The sequence below is a fragment of the Hyperolius riggenbachi genome, chromosome 11, assembly GCF_040937935.1.
Source record: "Hyperolius riggenbachi isolate aHypRig1 chromosome 11, aHypRig1.pri, whole genome shotgun sequence".
NCBI classification, from domain to species: Eukaryota; Metazoa; Chordata; class Amphibia; order Anura; family Hyperoliidae; genus Hyperolius; species Hyperolius riggenbachi.
This window is the reverse complement of record NC_090656.1, coordinates 93,831,988-93,851,584: the sequence shown is the minus strand read 5'-3', so window position 1 is coordinate 93,851,584 and position 19,597 is coordinate 93,831,988. Positions and strand designations below refer to the sequence as shown.

Below are 19,597 nucleotides of genomic sequence, written 5' to 3'. Positions count from 1 at the left end.
CAGATCTGAAAAGATTAGCTGCATGTTTGTTTTGGTGCTTTTCACACATTACTGCAGCCAAATAGATCAGTAGGGCTACCAGGAAACTGGTACTGCTTAAAAGGAAATAAATATGGAAGCCTCCATATTCTTGACTTCAGTTGTCCTTTAAAGCACACCTGACCCAAGGCAACGCTACCAAAGGTAAGCACAGAGGTATGTGCGTGGTTCAGACGCAGCAAAGTGAAATAAATTAATTGAAAACAGTTTAAAAATAGAAGCGGTAAAGGTAAACTTGCCTCTTCTTGGGGAAAAAAACCCCTCAATGGTGAGGTTAAGAGCTGTAATTTTATTGATCTATATGAATCAAAACTCTCAACACATTTTGCAATGAGGCGCTGGGCTCTACTATGGCGCATAGGAGATTTTGCTATCTTTATATGCCTGAAGAAGTGTGAACCTAGTCCCAAGAAACGCATTGCAATTTCTGAGAGTTTTCGTTCATTTGGATCAATAAAATTACAGTCCTTAACCTCACCATTGATTTGTTTTCCCTGAGAGGAGTTACTGTATATACTCGAGTATAAGCCTAATTTTTGGGCTTAAAAAAAGTGGCCCAAAAGTGGGAGAGTTGGCTTATACTCAAGTCACAACTCTTTGAGTAACCCCTACAGTGCCCCCGCTATATGCACAGTGGTGCATCATCTGAGGGAGACCACACATTTGACATTTCCATGGGAGGTCCCAGCTAACAGTATCTGGAGTTGTAGCCTTGGAAGGCATACAGGGACTATTGAGTAGTGAGAATTCTTGCATTCCTATATCAAGTTTTATATACAGTACATGACTATGTGGCTCTGCATTCCTTGCTTTATCTTTATGCCAGCTTAAACTCTGCAACAGGAGTTCTTTGCATGTCCATCTCCATGGCTTTATTATTGCAATGTGCTGAATTTATGCTGCTTTATATGCTTATAATGCTGCCTTAAAGTGCAGAAAATTATCCTTATATTGCGAGTCCCACTGAAGGGCAGTAAGAAGCAAGAATTATTTGGTGTGCTCCAAAGCACTGCAGGAGATGCCAAATGCACAACAATAAAAATAATAATAGTAATAATAATAGCCTGTCTGACCTTTTTTAAATGATACCAGTTTGTAGATAATGCCCATGATTGAGCTGGGTAACCTGCCTATATCAGTAGTTGTTCTGCGCCGCATGCGCTCTCACTGATGTCCTGTAATGACCGCCTACGATGCTGGTCGTTTAGCTTACATCCCCGTTCTTCCTTTATGTATGCCTATGTAGCATTATGCCCACTTCTGTACTTCTCACCGGCACTGACAATTATGCACAGGGGCAAGAGCTACGATAAAAAGGTGCCATTTTAAAAGGTAAGGTTCTGAACATTGTTATTCCTGGGGCTTTGCTGTATGCGGCGCTGCCTTCTTTCCTTGACCTTAATTCTGCTTTAACCTATAATTCCCCACCCCGTCTTCTGCTGTTAAGTTGTTAAGAAATCTTTTTACTATACAATAGAGCTTCTGCCGCCATCCCAGCTAATCACACAGGATGATTGGTTTCAGATGAGTAGAAGACTACAAGAAGAGGAGCAGCTTGCCTCCTGCTTGATATCTATTGAAAGAAGAGGCAGTAAACATTTATTGCTGGCTGTAAAATTCATTATCACCTTTTCTAAAGAGCCATTTCTATTCAGGACCTCTCCTGTAGATTGAACAGAGCTGCGTTATAAAACAATATAGAGCGCAGCAACCTTCCATCTCTCCTGACAGCAGCCAGCCAAGCAGAACCCGGCTAGCTAGCGGTACCGTGACACGTGTCACTCCTTGCTGTTCCTACAACATGCTAGTGACACAGTCAGCTGCCCAGTCACAGCCCTCATAATATGGAAGGTCACCAGCATGCTAACTACTACCATGTGCAGTGACAAGCATCATCCCGCAGACCACCCTCCAAGTTCATAGCATCCACAAAGCTATTTTTTTTTAATAAATGTATTCTATGAATTTGAAAAATAATTAAAAAGGCAGTTTTTACAATAATGCAATGCAATAAAATAACATTTGTAAAGCGATTTTCTCCCATAGGACTCAAAGGGCATAGATATGTGTCAGATCAATACAGAGTTACAGAGAAAATAGGTGCTCATAAATGCCAGACTAAACAGGTGGCTTTTCAGTTTGCACTTAAAGGATACCAGAGCCCAAAAACTTTGGGGAAACAGAGGGGGAGTAGGCATATACTACTACCTGTACTTATGCCCACCGCTCCCACCGTTCTATCTTACACCCCCCCCCCCCCCCCCGAAGATCACCTAAAAGACCCCCGGGACCCTCTTCTGGTTGGCCAGTGTCAGAAAATTACTGTGCAGGCGCCACCCAGGCTGCACGTGTCCTACTGCGCACCATGGCCTGGAGTGCACTGCACATGATGTCACTGTGTCATGCTCTGGTATCCTTTAAATGTGTTCAGGGGTGGTGATGCAGTTGCAACAAGTCATTCAGTTATCCAGGGCCCAGATTGTGCAATGTCAATAATTCAGGACCTACCCATCCCACCCTGTCCATTTCCCTTCCTGCCCATTCCACTGCGGCATCTCTCTCCTGCCAGCTACTTTGTATCCACTTCTGGCCATGCCACATCTCATCCCTTTCAAGTCATGTACACCATCTCCTGTCCTGCTTATGCCTTCTCCTATGGCATCCTCTAACCCTTACCACACCCTACTTAAACCTATGCCACTAACTGGCAGAGTTTACACTTTGCATGTCATGAATCATGTGTAGACTTGCAAAATACATCATCCAAAAATAAGTCTACCAAAACTCTCATCCACAATCATTGTCATTAGCAGGCGAGTCACACTCTTCCTTATGATTAACCACCCTGGCGTTCTATTGAGATCGCCAGGGCGGCTGCGGGAGGGTTTTTTTTAAATTAAAAAAAAAACTATTTCATGCAGCCAACTGAAAGTTGGCTGCATGAAAGCCCACTAGAGGGCGCTCCTGGAGCATAATTCCGATCGCCTCCGGCGATCAGAATTAACAAGGAAGGCTGCAATGAGCAGCCTTCCTTGTTTGGCTTTCCTCGTCGCCATGGCGACGAGCGGAGTGACGTCATGGACGTCAGCCGACGTCCTGACGTCAGCCGCCTCTGATCCAGCCCTTAGCGCTGGCCGGAACTATTTGTTCCGGCTGCGCAGGGCTCGGGCGGCTGGGGGGACTCTCTTTCGCCGCTGCATGCGGCGGATCGCCGCAGAGCGGCGGCGATCAGGCAGCACACGCGGCTGGCAAAGTGCCGGCTGCGTGTGCTGCTTTTTATTTGATCAAAATCGCACCCTCTGGCGGTAATGGACGAGCTGAGCTCGTCCATACCGCTAAGGTGGTTAAGTTACACAGAGAACTCTTTAACCACTTGCCGACCGCACGCTTATACCGTGCGTCGGCAAAGTGGCAGCTGCAGGACCAGCGACGCAGTACTGCGTCGCCAGCTGCAGGCTGATTAATCAGGAAGCAGCCGCTCACGCGAGCGGCTGCTTCCTGTCAATTCACGGCGGGGGGCTCCGTGAATAGCCTGCGGGCCGCCGATGGCGGCTCGCAGGCTAAATGTAAACACAAGCGGAAATAATCCGCTTTGTTTACATTGTACGGCGCTGCTGCGCAGCAGCGCCGTAAGGCAGATCGGCGATCCCCGGCCAATCAGCGGCCGGGGATCGCCGCCATGTGACAGGGGACGTCCTGTCACTGGCTGCACAGGACGGATAGCGTCCTGTGCAGCCCGGATCACCGAGGAGGGGACAGGTAGGAGAGGGAGGGGGGAATTTCGCCGCGGAGGGGGGCTTTGAGGTGCCCCCCCCGCTAAATGCCTGCAGGCAGGAGCGATCAGACCCCCCCTGCACATCATCCCCATAGGGCGGAAAAAAGGGGGGCGATCTGATCTCTCTGCCTGCTACCTGATCTGTGCTGGGGGCTGCAGAGCCCACCCAGCACAGATCCCATTAAACAGCACTGGTCCTTAAGGGGGGGGTAAAGGGTGGGTCCTCAAGTGGTTAAAGAACCACTATCGCAAAAAAGTGTAAAATAAGAAGTATGTTTCTTCCAGCGTAAAATGAGCCATAAATTACCTTTCTCTTATGTTGCTGTCACTTACAGTAGTCAATAGAAATCTGACTGACAGGTTTTTGGCTATTCCCTCTAGGTTGTAAGCCTTCGGGCAGGGTCCTCCTCCTTTTGTGTCCTACCTGATCATGCACCTCCATTACTGTGCACCCATGCTATGGATCAGAGTGAACTCAACTTGCCTAATCTCCATGCTCCATCCAGTGACTGACTAAGCATTACCTGGTACTCATACTGTGCTGCGTGATCTGTTTTTTCTTGTATTCCTGTATTGCTGTATGTCACCCCTAAATATTGTCTGTAACCTAAACTAATGTTGGCGCTTTATAAGTACAATAAATAAATAAATAGTCCATCTTTTCATGGGGGATTCTCAGTATTTCATTTATTCATTACAAAAGCACTCCCTGGAAAGGATCTACACACATGCCGACCCCTCACCCATTTGCACACTATTCTGGCAGTTGGACTGAGCAACTGCCGTGCACTAGGTGCTATTCAAAATAAAGAAAACCCTGAAAAATCCCCCATGAGGAGATAGGCTAGTCCAAAACCTGTCAGTTCAGTCAGATTTCTATTGCCTACTGTAACATTTTACTCTGGGAGAAATGTACTTTTTATTTTTGTGTTTTATGTATTTTAAATCTTATAAATCTTCATGATAGTATTCCTTAAAGAAAGTGACTTACACTCACAGAGGCTGTACACAGCAGGGGAAAGATCTGAAGTACATAAGCCCCTGACACCTATACACTGTTTGCAGGGTTCAAAAGCCTGGACAATGTGAATACATATCTCAACCAAAAATCTTTCCTTTTTCTTTTTGCTTTTCTTCAGCAGAGCCCGATTGGGGCAACAGTCTGATGAGGCGGTAAGGCTGCATAGTTTTCCACTACTACTGGTCCTCATTGAATTGGCATACTTTATTTTCCAAGCTTTTACTTCACAGAATTGCTGATACTGCAACATTGACAATAATGGTAATAAATCTAGCTGCAATATCTCTAATAAAAAAAAACCTCACAAAGCAGGAGAGGGGCACTGATGTCAGGTTGGTTTAGTCACAACTTCTGTGATGTCTTCCATTTTGTTGAAGTCCATGACAAAGCTCTTTGCTGTATGATCTCACAATAAAAGCCTGACAGATTCCAATCATCACCGGCTATCTCCGCTTTCTGTTCCCTCCGAGCTCTGTCTGTAAGCCTCAGAGCCTGTGTCATAATAGCGAGCACGCTGGCTAATCCTTGTGTTGCGTCTCCTCACAGCAGGGGGTGACTACTGAGGCCCTTGCAGCATTCACAGGATCCATACCATCAGATACAGGTCTGCTTTATTCCAAGGATCCAGTGGGCAGATAAAAAAATAGCTTTATGCACCTATTGTGTTGGACACAATCGATTAAATTATTCAGAAAAGTACAATTCATTGCCGCATGGGATTTTTTATTTTTATTTTTCCGCTAAAAAGAATAGAGAGGCAGCGCAAATGTTCCAGACATCAGATAGACAAAGTGCTTAGCATACACCTGCATTGCATGCCAATCCACAGTCTCTTTCTCCACACTGTCTACGGTAGATATGCAGCGTTTAAAACAGATCTAGACTTTTTTAGTCAGTAAGTTTAATGTTGTTGTTTTTTTTTTTTTAAACACAAGTTTTTATTGTTATCTTTTTATTTGTTAAAGCTTTATTTAAAGGACCTCTGTCGCAAAAATCTTACCATTTAAAATACATGTTAACATATACAAATAAGAAGTACGTTTCTTCCGGAGTTAAATGAGCCATAATTAACTTTTCTCCTGTGTTGCTGTCACTTACAGTAAGTAGAAACTACGTCCAGGAACTAAAATAGGTTAAGGGGAAACATTTATACCATATGTACTCGCATATAAGCCGACCCACGTATAAGCCGAGGTACCCACTTTTCCCTCAGAAACCAGGACAAAGTGATTGACTCGCGTATAAGCCCCCTCCCGAGTATAGCCCATTCCACAGTAGCCAGATGTGCCCCCAGTATAAGTCAGCACCTGTCCCCATAGCCAGATGTGCCACAAAGATGATAGTTGTGTCTCAAGACGCCACTAGATGGGATCATAGATATGAGACACAGTGAATTTCACACAGGAAGAATTCCTGATTATTGCACCACTTACCGTATATACTCGCATACAAGAGCCCCCCCCCCCAAGGCCGTCGCTACCGCTGCATTCACCTTACCCAGCGCCGCTTCTTCTTTTCCCCTCCTGTCCGGCTCCATAATTCACAGCAGCGCTCTTCACGGCGGCTGCAGCAGAGAGAGAGAGTGGTTCCCATAGCAATCGCCGCTACAGGAAGCCGCGCTCTCTGCTGCTTCCTGTCTCATCACAGCAGCCGCCGCGAAGAGTGCTGCTGTCCTACGGAGCCAGAGAGGAGGGGAATAGAAGAAGCGGCGCCGGCTAAGGTAAAAGCAGCAGCGGCCGCGGGGGAGAGGGGAGGCGGGGAGCACTACCTAGCGATACTGGGGCACTTTACTAGCGATACTGGGGCACTATACTAGCGATACTGAGGCACTATACTAGCGATACTGGGCACTATACTAGCTATACTGGGGCACTATACTAACTATACTGGGGCACTATACTAGCTATACTGGGGCACTATACTAGCTATACTGGGGCACTATATTAGCTATACTGGGCACTATACTAGCTATACTGGGCACTATACTAGCTATACTGGGCACTATACTAGCTATACTGTGGCACTATACTAGCTATACTGGGGCACTATACTAGCTATACTGAGCACTACACTAGCTATACTGGGCACTATACTAGCTATACTGGGGCACTATACTAGCTATACTGGGGCACTATACTAGCTATACTGGGCACTATACTAGCTATACTGGGGCACTATACTAGCGATACTGGGCACTATACTAGCGATATTGGGCACTATACTAGCTATACGGGGGCACTATACTAGCTATACTGGGCATTATACTAGCTATACTGGGGCACTACCTACCCATACTGGGCACTATACTAGCTATACTGGGCACTATACTAGCTATACTGGGACACACTAGGGGAATAAGGCGACCAGCATTTCCTACCCCGGGCTTATATGGGGGTCAATCATTTTTTACAGTTTTTTTTAGGTAAAAGTGAGGGGGTCGGCTTATATGCGGGTCGGCTTATATGTGCGTATATACGGTACACGTTGCTTGCACACTCTGCTCCACAAGCCAGGGGACACAGGCAGTCTTGAGCAGTGCACTCTGCACACCATGTTGCAGGAGATGGGGGACACGGACTCAGCAGGGAGCCAGCTGGCAAGTGCAGGATCACTAATGCATGATCCTTACGCTCCTCTGCCAGTAACAAAACCTGCTCTACCATCCATTCTGCTCCACTGACTTGCATATAAGCCGAGGGGGTAACTTTTCAGCACATTTTTTGTGCTGAAAAATTAGGCTTATATGCGAGTATATATAGTATGTGTTGGAATGGCCCAGTCAAAGTCCAGACCTTAATCCATTGCCTGCAACATCTGATGCTTTTATAATGGAAGTTGCTCTCAGCTGCCCACAAACAGTGGCTGAAAGCCTATGTAGCTGTTCATATGTATAAGGTCCAAGTGACCTGTAGCAGCCAATTAAAAGCTGTTCCAGCCTACAGGATTGCTACTGCTGCTTGGCTCAGTGCCTTCTATCTTCTATTTTGACTACTTGGGACACAGAGAGTTGAAACTGCAGCTAAACAGCTGGAATAGGGACTTCCAACCAGGTATTTGATATAGTTGATGTCAACATAGAAGCCCTGTCACTGAGCTTTAACCACTTCACCACTGAGGGGGTTTACCCCCTGACCACCAGAGAAATTTTAACCTTTCAGCGCTCCTTCCATTCATTCGTCTATAACTTTATCATTACTTATCACAATTAAACGATCTATATCTTGTTTTTTCCACCACCAATTAGGATTTCTTTAGGTGGGACATTATGCCAAGAATTATTTTATTCTAAATGTGTTTTAATGGGAAAATAGGAAAAATGTGGGAAAAAAATTAATTATTTTTCAGTTTTCGGCCATTATAGTTTTTAAATAATGCATGCTACTGTAATTAAAACCCATAAAAATGTATTTGCCCTTTTGTCCCAGTTATAAAACCATTTAAATTATGTCCCTATCACAATGTTTGGCGCCAATATTTTATTTGGAAATAAAGGTGCATTTTTTTCAGTTTTGCGTCCATCCCTAATTACAAGCCCATAGTTTATAAAGTAACAGTGTTGTACCCTCCTGACATAAATATTTAAAAAGTTCAGTCCCTAAGGTAACTATTTATGTATTTTTTTTTTATTGTACATTTTTAAATTTTTTTTTTTTATTACAAAAAAAAAAAATTGGGAGTGTGGGAGGTAATGAGTAAATTTTTTGTGTAAAAGTAATTTATTTGTATGTGAAAAATGTGTAGGGTGTAGTTTTACTATTTGGCCACAAGATGGTCACAGTAACTTTTTGTTTTAATGCGACCTCCAAGCGTCCTTCCGGAAGCTTGGAGGAAGTACTTGGAGGCTGGGTAAGATCACAATGATCGCGCTGCCCATCGGAGAGCAGCGGATCATTGCGGGGCTTAGATCAACGAACGGGAATGGATTTTCCCGTTCATTGATCTCCGGGCGAGCGGGCGGCGGCGTATTTACTAGCGGCGGGCGGCGTGTTTACGAGCGGGAACGCGGCGGGAGTGCGCAAAGTACGGATTTCTCCGTCCCTGGGGGTTAAAGGATGGAAAAAGGGACGGAGAAATCCGTACGGGCGGGGGTAAAGTGGTTAAAGTGTACCCTAGTCGGTGCAGTGAGGAGGCAGATGGACACAGAGGCATGTTCCCTGGTCCATGACATGCCTCTGTGTCCCCTTTGTGCCGCTCTCTGAGCCCCCCCCCCCCACTCTGATCCACCTTGCTCCCGATCAGGTAGCATATTATTTACTACAAAAAAAAAAGCCTGCTTGGGTTCTCTGTAAAAGCAGATATCCGAGAAAACATTATTTCCCACTTAACCCTAACCATACAGAAAAAAAGTCACCAAAAATCTCTAACAACTTTTACCCACAATTCAGAACTAAAATGATTTTTCTTTTCAGGGAATTGTGAAAGAATTGTTGGAGGCTGCTGCATTGTTTGTTCAAGTTCTTTTAGAAACATAATTAAGGTGAAAAAAATTATGGATGTATTACAGTTATAACAAGCCAGTGTGTCCGCCTCTCAGCCCCATTGTCTGCTGCGCAGCAATGAGAGGAAACAAGAGGGCCTCTCAAGTGCAGACGTGCACAATCGCATCTCCAAATTAACCAAGCATTATGTTTTTCCTCAAGGTTATTAAGAGCTGCTATTCCTGATGGCACAATAGCAGAAAGCCAAAGATCACCCAAAGTCTAGCAGACATAATTAAATAACTTTCCAAACAATGCCAGAAACCTATATTTCTATAGAGTGTATCAGTGATTCCTTTGTATATTGATCTGCAATTATTTACATATGAATGACATGAATGGCATGTGTCTTAGCAGCCAGCCAGCCACCGTCAATCTGTCAATTGCTGTGCACTGAGAACGCCATTGTTTGGAGGCATGCCAGTGTCAAATGACTTTTTAAATACAATATTTCAATTTAACTATTCATTAATAGGAGCGGAGCCTAGAAACAGGGACTGAAGAGTCCTCACAGCTAAAGCTACTCCTCTTGGCAAATGGGAAAGTCTGCATTTAGTAATACAGGGTTAAAGGGTAACTCCACTTGTACAAACTTCCCTCTGAGCACAGTGAATACCAAACAGAAACATATTAGGTGTATATGTAGGATTTGATACAACTTAAAGTGGACCCAAATTAAAAATAAAAGATTTCAGAAATAAAATCTATTTTCTAAATTATAATGATAAATAGCAGCCTTTTTTCAGCTGCATGATGACAAATATAAAATATTTTACATTTATTGGAGGAACTCAGGGATTTTTCCGGCAAACAGGTGGAGGAGATAAAAACCAAACACAAAACACAGGCTGCTACTGATGATGTCACAGGGGAGGTGATCTCAGCTTGTGTGAGATTTCACATAGATGATGCCCCTGTGAGGGAGGGTAGCTGATGACAAACACACCCATGATCTAAAACCTCCTACTAAGCTCAGAAGTAATGGCTGCCACCTGTATAACCCTAGTTATGAAAAGAGAAGGGTGAAAAGCATGCACTGAAATGCTCATAGGCTTAAAGGAGTGTTTCTTTTTCTTTGTGTGTGTCAGAGTGGTGCAACTAAATATTTTTAATTAAAAAAATGTTTGGTTTGGGTCCGCTTTAAAGCGGCACTGTAGCGACATATACTAGAATGCATTAATTCAGTTCTTCAGGACCAAGCAGTGCTGGGAATTTGAGCATACCAGGCGCCGCCATAGGTCGTAATGGGAATTACGGCTATAGTGGCGCTCAGTCAACAATTTGGGATGTGTAAAAAGACAGAGCCCAAATTATGACAAAAACAGCATAATTCTTTGGCAGCCGAATGACATCTAACGTTCACGGCGGCCTGGAGGGGGAATAATAGTTAACGTCACCGTGACTTTTGCAGGAGCAGGGTAAGCTGTTCTTTTGGCTTTACCCTGAGCCCAAATTTCCCGCCTTAATTAAATTTACACATATCTTCCACGGGCTTTAGAACTCTTAATAAACAAATAGTCCACATGGATCATCCGTCAGGACTAAATGTCACCACCTGTGATAAAATTCTGAGTGTAGATCAGGGCGAGGAACAATATTACAATGGGCAAATACTAAATAATTTATAAATTAATATTATAAAAATAAACAATTTTATTCAATACGTTATTTTTACTACAGTTCCACTTAGGGCTCATTTCCTCTGGCGTTTGCTTGCATGCAAATTAGGGCAGGGAAACACAGCCTATTGAAATAAATAGGCTGCATCCAAATTAGCACCCATGAAAATGAAACTGACGGTGGGCAGCAAAAAATTGCATCACACATTAGAATCTCTATACCGTGCATGGTACGGCTAGAACGATTCGAGTGCATTGTCGAATCAGAGCAAGTGCTGGCATGGGTCTCTGAGGCGTACGTCAGCACTAGTGGAAACCGCCCCTAATTGTTTCATTTTGAGATCTAGATATCTTTAAAGTGTACCAGAGATCTTCTAACCTAAAGTTTTGATACTTACCCGGGGCTTCCTCCCGCCCCATAAACATGTCTAAATCCCATGCCATCCTCCCGCAGTCTGCCATTTAGCTGCAATCAGCCTCTGTAATAGGCTCAGTCGCGTCCAGTCCGGGTCTTTTGCGCCTGCGTGGACCTCCCGCGCATGTGCAGTAGACTCAGACTGATGCGACTGAGCCTATTACTGAGGCTGATCGCGGCTGAATGGTAGACCGCGGGAGGATGGCGTGGGACTTAAGGTGGCCACACACGATACAATAAAATGATCCGATTTTACGGCAATTCGATAAAAACGATCGGATCTCCCGAAAAAAACGAAAGCTTTTTTTCGATTTTTATCTATCCGGAATGCAAGATATTTTTCTTCAATTTCTCTAAAGATTGTATGGTGTGTGTTAGATTGTCAATTTGTTAATATACACACCCAAGCATTTTTCTCAGAGTTTCCAATCATTTTATCATAATTGGGGAAAAATTGAACATAGGTGTGTGGTACATTGGTCATATTTTTGAAATGTTACAATCAGCCAGAAAAATTGATTGCAATTCTTAAATTGAACAGATATTTAAAAAATTGTATGGTGTGTGGCCACCTTTAGATGTTTATGGGGCGGGAGAAAGCCCCGGGTAAGTATCTAATCGTTAGGTTAGAAGATCTCTGGTTTACTTTAAAAAATCCTTAACCTGAGGTAACTGATTTGAGGACCTTAAAGTGAACCAAGCAGCATTTTTAGCCTCCAGTGTATCTCAATAGCACATTAAAAATGCATGCTAACAATGTGGCTGCTAAAAAAACCATTTTTTTCCATTCTACCTCTTCTTTTTACATTTAAATGTTTGTTAGATACTTTTATTGCCCTACTCCCACGGCCTGCCATCCACAGAAGGAGCAGGCAGATAAGGATTGCTGTAATTAGCAGTAGCAATGAGTAAACTAAAGCTTTCATCAGAGGGGAGGGGGGAAATAGGACACTGCACTTCAAACAGTCACACTTGATTACATTCACACTTTCCCTGGATAAATAAGAGCAGAGGGAAGGGGAGGGGGAGGGAAATGGCAGCTCCTACAGCTATTAGAAACCAGGACAAACTGCAGAAATAAAAGCTGCTTTTTAATGTTCACACAAACACTAAATTGAACTTGGCCAACGTGACCATTTAGGACCATCTTAACCAAACAGCCATCTTAGCTTGTACAGCTGTTCCCAAGGTCACTGTCACTTAAGGATCTGGCACACTCAATGTTTAAGCAATGGTCAAAGACGACCCCTATTGTTCCCCTATTTACCCTACCTGCCATAAGCTGCTTCATCATGTGCCGCCTCATCATCCATCCTCCCCAACAATGCACATCACATTGCTGTAGCTGAGGGGTGCATCTTTAAGGGCTCTGCTTCTGACACAGGAGACCTGGGTTTGAATCTCGGCTCTGCCTGTTCAGTAAGCCAGCACTTATTCAGTAGGAGACCTTAGGCAAGTCTCCCTAACGCTGCTGCTGCCTATAGAGCGCATTCTAGTGACTGCAGCTCTGGCACTTTAAGTCCGCCAGTAGTAAAAGCGCAATATAAATGTTATTTGTCTTGTCTTTATGAATTCATGGCCCAAACTGTCACCATATGAATTGAGCCCCGATCCCTACAGGCAATCTTTTTGGTGCATGTGTACGCTCCTTTTACTAGCAGGCTCTGCAGGCGGGGTTGCTGCTAAATCATCCTTCTGTTCAGACTGCAAGGGGACAGGCATAGACTTGTCTCTCTGAGAATATTGTAGCCTATAATAATGAAAATCTATGGTGCAGGAAGTGGCACTGAGTACCATATGCCCATCAGGTGTGCAGAGTTCGCAGTGTCAACTTGTGCTTGCATCAGTGTATTGCAGGTACCTGACTAAAAATACTTGACAAACCTGAAATGAAAATAAACTTATAATTGTAGGTGTAGTAGAACTTTCCTGCAGACTGATATTGTTATTTTCAATGTAAGGGCTAGTTCACAGAGCTCAGTTGCTTTGCAGGATAATTCTGCATGTCAACTCACTGCCCATACAGTTCTATCAGCCTGTTCACAGTAACTGATCACTTTATTCAACTACCTGCATGCAGGCTCTGAAATGAAGTCTATGTCCAGTCTCCACTGCAGCTCACTCCCATAGTAACATGTGCATTACACACTGTGCAGTCTAACGGTTCAAATTGTAAGCCTGAAGTGTACACAGAAGCCATGTCAGTATGAAATAAAATCTGGTTAATTCAGCTCCAAACAAAGAGAAAAGTTGACATTTTGATCTTTTCAGCGCTATTCTGTGATCATGATAATCAGTTCAGACAGATACAAGTGTTGTGGCTTCTATTTCTCGAAGAGCTGCCACTGTATTGGGCTGCAATTTGACTCCATTTACATAGAAAAAGCACAGACAAGTTCCTATATATACCTCTGTCTATCTCATCATGCTGTATGTCAGTTCAGGTACACTTTAACGCAAAGTGCTTCCGAAGCTAGGTGCATCTGTACTGTGCATGTGCGAGCCCGGACTTGTGCGTGCGCGGTACAATCCCGCTAGTCTTTGGAAGTACTTGGTGATGCAAGTACTTCTGAAGTCTGTCCAAGGAGGGCCAAAAACATATTTGACCAAGTTGGTTGCAGAACTTCACCGGGGCCCGACGGTGGAACGAAGAGGATTTAGGTAGGACTGGGAAGCCGTCCCACTCCATATGTGAGTAAGGAGGTTTGCAGCTCGCTGAAGTACTGCTTTAAGTCAGGAGATCAGAGTGATATTCAAGCGATTCATTTTTGTTTTTTTAATTTAAAACCACGTCAACAATAGCAGGTTTCGTGATCTCTCAGTAAAGATCTAGTTTAAAAAACTCTTGCTATCTCACCTTGTATGGCAGCCATTCATGCTGAAGTGTTGGTAGAAGCGGGAATCAGACAACACAACAGCACTATGCCATGCATAACAAAGGTCTTTCTTCTCTCATGATGTGACGCCCCCGTGTCGGCTGAAGGCTCAGGTTAAGGTTGTATAAAGCAAAACAAATGTGAAGTACAGGCAAAGAATGTTTCTTTGTGTTATCTTCTATTGTAACAGTTATGGCAAAAGAGGCAACTGTCCTACCTACTGCTGTCTGCAGTGAGCTGTACATAAATCTATCTTCTTCTCAAGGCAATCTAATTAACATTTCCCTTCCACTGACATGGTGTAGCTAGAGTTTATAACACAGGAGATGGGAAATTTTATCTGTTTTTTTTATAACATTTAAACATTTTAAGAATATCCCAGGGTTATGAACAGAGCCTGTAGTTAGGCAGCAAACCGCAGTGGCTGAGTAGTTTAAACACTCTTAATTTCCAGTTTAAATCACAGTTCAGACACGATCTGCATGGAATAGCGTACTGGGCAACTTCTCTGGCACAGGAGATCTTTGTTCAAATCTCGTTTCTTCCTATTCAGTAAACCAGCACCTATTCAGTAAGGAGTCCTTAGACTAGACTCCCTAACACTGCTATTGCCTACTGAGCATGCCCTAGTGGCTGCAGCTCTGATTCTTTGAGTACGCCAGGAGAAAAGCGATGTACTAATGTTGGATTTATTATATTCACTCGTGTTTGCACATGATTTATCCAGAAGCAATGGGTACCGCTTTCAACCCTGAAACATGCAGGAAGGATAACTGGGTGAACCTTTACTGTGGTAAGTACAGTTGTGCTCATAAGTTTACATACTCTGGTATGAAATTGTAAACATTTCAGCCATGGGAAAGCATACATAAATAAATGCTGTCACTTTGGCTCTTTTATATATTTATTTTTTTATTTACCAGAGTTTTATTTTGGTAACTATGTCCCAACATTTTATTCTGTGTACTTCAAACAGCACACAAGAAGTGAATGTGTGTTTTTATTTTTATTTAAATGAATGATCACCAGTTTCTGGCTGAAGCCATGATCATTCATGAATCACTCATTCACAAGCACGTTGATTGGCTTTGGGAACACATGTTCCCATTCACTGATCAGTGCTCGGCAGGATGGCGATGGATGAGCACGAAAACAAGGAGTTAGTAAATATATGTAAATCACTGATCGTAAACAGAAAATATGAAACTTTTTTCTATACTACCAATGTATCATCCATATTATACATACGATTCATTATCTCATATGTTTATTTTCACTTCAGGTTCACTTTAACCTCTAGCCAACCGTGTCACGCCGATGGGCGTGGCCACAGCGGCAGCCCCAGGACCGCCTAACGCTGATCGGTGTAAGGTCCTGGGGCGGGGATTTGCAGGAGATCGTGCGCTTGCAGGAGATCACGCGCGCCAATGCGTGCGCATCTCCGCTTGGTTGACGGCTGGGCCCCTGGGACGCAGGAGAGCAATCAGCTCTCATTGGCTGAAGCTGTCATAGGCTGGCGATGGGAGGGTGGGAGGGAGAGTTATTACATTTTAAAAATATATATGTTTATTTATTGAAAAATAAATAGAATAAATATTTATAAAAAAAAAAAATCCTGGGAGCGATCATAGCCCACCAACAGAAAGCTCTGTTGGTGGGCAGAAAAAGGGGGGGCAATCACTTGTGTGCGGAGTTGTATGGCCCTGCAGCAAGGCCTTAAAGCTGCAGTGGCCTATTTTGTAAAAAATGGCATGGTAACTAGGGAGGTTTAAGCCCGTGGTCCTTAAGTGGTTAAGAAATTCATACTGTATAAAAACTTTACGCTGTTTATTATTTATCTGTGACTTGGATGGGGTGCTAATGTGGTATACATTTTGGATTTCAGCTTCAAACATTTCTATGAATAGAAAATAGAAACTCAGTTACCTTTAAATTCGGATACCCTGAAGAAATATTTATACACCATTATTTTCTGCAGTTTCTAAGCGCTCTCATACTCACATAGGCCATACTCTGCTGCAAGTACATTTCCATGCAGCTCTGACTAGAGAAGCTGAGGGGGAAGGTTTGAATTCTAAGCGCATGGATTCAGCCTGTACTCCTGGATCAGGTTTCAGGAAACCTTCCCACCTGGATAATTATCTGACAGTGTCTCCCAGACTCCTGAGAAATTCTAAATCCTATAATTATCCACAAGGCTGTTTCCTTCAGTACAAGGCACTAGGCCTCCCTGTGCTTCCATTGTAAGGTGTTTATCCAAACACAGACTGCCAAGGGGCACACTGTTCACTGTGGCTACACCGCCATTTATCAGACATGTCACTGAGCCTATTGTAAAAACGTCCCATTGCTAAACCAGGCTGAGATTTAATGAGACTGCCATGACATTATGACATTAGAAGGGAACTACAGGCAAATATTAAAACCCAAGTCTGGCCAGAAGCAAAGATTATAAAAGGTGACTGTCAACACTGCCGAGTGTCTCTTCACCTAATAAAGTTCTGAATTATTGTTTTATCAACATTTTATAAATGCCTGAAGCTGTTATCATCAGACATACGGTAGTTAGCTTATATTTACACAAGCAAGACACAAGCAAGTGAGAGCTAGTTGTTTTTCTGTTTAAGCGTTAAAGAGTACATTAAGTAAAGCGTACACGCCTGACTTAAGTCGGCTGAGGCGACCGATAACAATCGCCTTAGCCAATAATCAGGTGTGTGTACTGCAACCGATGACTCCTGACCACCAACCAATGAGCGATCCGCCTGGCAGGTCTAGTCACCCCTAGCAACACAGATCTCCTGCCGACCCCATTGTTCGCTCCACTCCCCCATGTGACGTCATGCACGTGCCGCTCGTTGCTCCTTCGCCCACCGCATAGCAACACAGCGCATTGTCAGCTACACTGGAAGGAGTCCCAGGTAAGTACAAATCTTTTTCTCCCATTTGTCTCCGGTTTACTTTTAACCACTAACTGACTCAGGTCCCTTTCAGTTTTGTTTTTGAAAAGGCTTGCGATTTTCCAAATGCAAGTACAGTAAAGTTACAATAGGAATCATGGGAATGCATTTATACTGAATACGTTTCCGATTTTTCCTGCATTTCGATTGAGGCCAACATAGTGAAAATCGCAAAAACCTGAAGTGCAGAATGCTTGCATTTGCGTTTTTTGGATTTTAGGTGTGAAAGAGCACTCTATTAACTCCTGGCTAATTATCCCGGCACCTCTCACCATATTAATGGGAAGCCAGAAGGACAGACATGGACTGTAGCAAGTTTGTGACACAGTTCACCAGGCTCCAGATTCACTCAGGCCCCATATAGCCATTCCTCCCCCCCCCCCCCCCCCCCCGTGTTGCCCTGAGATCAGGTACTGATCCCCAACGGGTGACATCCGTCAAAGGTGCGTACGCACCATTAAAATCACGGAGCCTGTCATGACAGGAGTTCTTATTTACCATGAGCTTGCTGGGCAATCGGTAACTCGAGGCTTAGTCTTAAAGGGACACTTAAGTCAAAAAAAAAAATGAGTTTTACTCACATGGGGCTTCCAATAGCCCGCTGCAGCTGTCCGGTGCCCTCGCCATCTCCCTCCGATCCTCCTGGCCCTGCCGGTAGCCACTTCCTGTTTCGGTGACAGGAGCTGACAGGCTGGGGACGCGAGTGATTCTTCGCGTTCCTGGACACAATAGCGCCATCTATGCTGCTATAGCATATATCATATACCATATAGCAGCATAGAGGGTGCTAATGTGTCTGGGAATGCGAAGAATCACTCGCGTCCCCAGCCTGTCAGCTCCTGTCACCAAAACAGGAAGTGGCTGCCGGCGGGGCCAGGAGGATCGGAGGGAGACGGCGAAGGCACTGGACAGCTGCAGGGGGCTATTGGAAGCCCTAGGTGAGTAAAACTCATATTTTTTGTTTTTTTGTTTGTCCCTTTAATGATACAGAATGGGGAGTGGTGTCTCAGGGTTAAATACTTACCTGATCTGAAATACTTCACCCAGGCAAATTCATTTTTTAAAACATTTTGCCTAAGTGTCTGGCCAACCCTATATGTGTTGGCCCATCCCCAGCTCAGCAGCCACAGCCTAATTGGTAGCTGTTGAGCTGGGACGGGCTGCGGCAATGTAGGCAGAGGTTTCCAGAGAGCTCTGGTGGACTTTGTAAACTTGGCCATGAGTATGTTCCTAAGCAGGGGTTGATGTGTGATTTGAGTCCCGATTACGCCGGATTAGGTAAGTGTTTAACGCTGAAACCCCCCAGATCTTGCAGCATTAAGACAAGTCATGACAGGCTCTGTCTTTGTTATTTAGGTTGTTTCACTAATAGCCATCAATATTACTCATGTACCATGGGTCGCGCTAGTTGTGCAATGGCCCGTCAGTGAATCAACCATATCATGTCTTTAACATGCATCACTGTTTATGGGTAGGGACCAGATATAAGAAGATTACCCGAGAAACACAAAGTGAAACCATATCAGTTCAATGGTAGTAGAGGAGTTTTTACATGGGTTTCCTCTCTGCCATCTTCAAATGCTGCTTTGCATGGATTTTTACATATATGTTTGAACAAAGACACTGAACTACCATTATCAAAGACATTTGTAGGATCCTGTTTTGTTATGAGTTCCTTGCATGTCCTACATTGTATGCTAACCCATTTATCTATTGTGCAGCGCTGCGTAATATGCTGGTGCTTCATAAATACAATAAATAATAATAATAATAATAATAATAATATGGGCACTTTTAACAAGTAAAGAGGATGAAAAAACACTTCAGAACTTGAGGGAACATTCTATAAGGGATTAGCACACAATGCAGCTAGTTTATTGTAGCGTACTGGCCTTATGCAAAGACCATATAAGCCATGACCTGGCAGCTGATGGCCAAGGAAGAGAGGGCTGCTGCACAGGGGACACCAGGCTTCAGATGAGGGTCTGCACAAGACAGGAGCTTCAGATGGGGATGTTATGGCACATCGAAAGGAGGGTGTAATATAAAAAGGGGGCCTTCCATAGAAGGGGGGGGGGTGACAAAAAATATGGCTTAGTGGACATTTAGTGACCCTGACCCTGCATACTAGGAGTGACATGACAGCAGTGTTATAAAACGGCTAAATTAAGCAATGCAAGTATAATGCATTATTGACCAGGGTCCCATTTTAAATACACTTAAGTACATTGCAGTTCTGGGCAAAAAATCCTTCAGCAAACAGTACTCCTGTACCTAAAGTATACATATGTTAAAGTATGAAATCCAGCATCAAAAGTTGCAGAATGCTCCTACAGGAGTGGGAATATGCAAATGCAGCCACACCCTATGGGTTAATATCAAACCTCTAATGCATACTCCATTAGGGGTGTGCA

At 43.9% G+C, this 19,597-nt stretch overlaps 1 protein-coding gene across 2 annotated transcripts in view; it reads right to left on the bottom strand.

Moving 5' to 3' along the window:
* The window catches only part of MPPED2 (metallophosphoesterase domain containing 2), a 308,331-nt gene that overhangs the window by 35,020 nt on the left and 253,714 nt on the right, over positions 1-19,597 (bottom strand). The window lies entirely within an intron of this gene.